Below are 1,940 nucleotides of genomic sequence, written 5' to 3'. Positions count from 1 at the left end.
ATGGAACTGGAAAACAAGATTTATGGCTAAATGGCAATATATGCAGGCGTGCCATGAGTGTCTATTGCCTGCATCACTACACCAGGACTTCCATGAGCAATGACAGGCTGTTTGCACTCGCCTTAATGCACATTCACTATGACTTTGCCCATGACTTGGACAAAGTGGCGAGTAGGTTTGCACAGTTACATTCTCGGGAAACTGAACTATTTCATGTTGAAGTTGATGTGATGTGAAGTTGTTAGGTCAGGAGGACCATTAACGGTGTACTGCACACACTAACACAGTCTAACAGTAACAGGCAATCAAATCAACACACAAAACATTTTCTAAAAAAAAGTTTTCTTTAAATTTGGTGCAAAAAGCTCCAAAATAAGGCTCAGAATGCACCAGAGAGCATCTAAAACCACAAAGCTTTAGCCCCTTAAGCGGCCCATGGAACCCGGACGTGAGGGGCTTCCCGCTTGTGATGTGCACTGCGTGCACATTTTTCACATAAAATTTTTAGAAGCTTGTCATGCCACCCCCCTTTATGAAAAGCTTCGTACGGGCCTGGGTTTAGGACCCTTCTTCAGACTGATTGAAGGGCAGGACGAAAGAAAGCTGGAAGCCAGAAGGCTTGTAGGTTAATTGGTGTCTGTAAATTGCTTCTACTTTGCAGAAGCTTAGTTTAATTTATTGTCATGTGCACAGTAAAAAGCTTTTGTTGCGTGCTAACATGACAACAGAAAGACAATACATGATTACAATCGAGCCATCCACAGGGTACAGAAATATGATCAAGGGAATAACGTGAATAACGCTTAGTGCAAGCTAAACTTCATTAAAATCTGATTTAAGGTTGTCCGGGCATCTCCAATGAGGAAGAGAGTAGCTCAAGGCCGCACTCTAGTTGTCGATGGAATGGTTCAGTTGCCTGATAACAGAAAGTGGGATAGCATTGAGCTGGTGTGAAAGGGAATTCAATAGATGGTGTGAACTCGATGGTCCGAAGGGCCTGTTTCCCTTCTGTATCTCTAAACTTAACTGACCGCAGGCCTGAGGAATGATTGCAATCGACTGGTAAAATAATGGGGTAGCATTTTTCTAAGATACACACAAAATAGGGTCAGGCAGTATCTGTGGGGAGAAGGAATGGGTGAGGTTTCGGGTCGAGACCCTTCTTCAAACTGATAGTCAGGGGAGAGGGAGTCTGGAGATAAGGAAGGGTAAGGTGTGAAAATAACAGATCAAAGCAGACGATGCAGATCGAAGCGGAGCATTTTTCTAACACTTGTTTGTTTTCAAGTAACAGGTAACCCTTATTAAATCCCTTTCAGTAGATCCTCAGTGCCCCCCTCCCTCTCCCACTAGGGGCGCTGCATTGATGTTTTTCAATCTTTTTTTATCTTTGTCTGTTTTAAAAGTATGTTTTGGAGGTTTCTTTAGTTTTTCTATGTGGGGGATGGGGTGTAGGGTAAGGGGAAAACCGTTTCCCAGTCACTTCCTGGCGAGGATGCGACTATTCTCCGAGTTGCGTCCTCGCCCCCCTCCTCTCGGCCTACCAACTGGATTGGCACGGCCTTTCCTGCCGGGGAACGGACCAGAGCTTCAGTGGCGGGGCAGCACTGGATTCACCGCGGAGCGAGCGATGCCTTACCTGGATCGCCCTTTGAAGCTGCGGAGTGTCGGGCCTGCTGCTTCAACATCGTGGAGCTGTGGTTTGTAGAGCTTCCAGTGCGGGCGGCGCTGACTTCAACATCGTGGACTCCTGGGATCTTTTGTCGTGGGTCGCCAGGGTGAATCTCCACCCAGCGTGGCCTGTGGACTTCGGGAGCCGCTGACTCTGGTAGGAAATGGCCGATTCGGATGTCCAAGCCCCTGAGGTTCTCCCGTTCCGACATCGGGGTTCCAGCATCCTGGTGAGAGGCCCTGAACATCGGGCGGCTTGTAGTGGCGAC

The sequence above is a fragment of the Amblyraja radiata genome, chromosome 49 (assembly GCF_010909765.2).
Source record: "Amblyraja radiata isolate CabotCenter1 chromosome 49, sAmbRad1.1.pri, whole genome shotgun sequence".
Lineage (NCBI taxonomy): Eukaryota > Metazoa > Chordata > Chondrichthyes > Rajiformes > Rajidae > Amblyraja > Amblyraja radiata.
Note: the sequence above shows the minus strand (reverse complement) of the source record.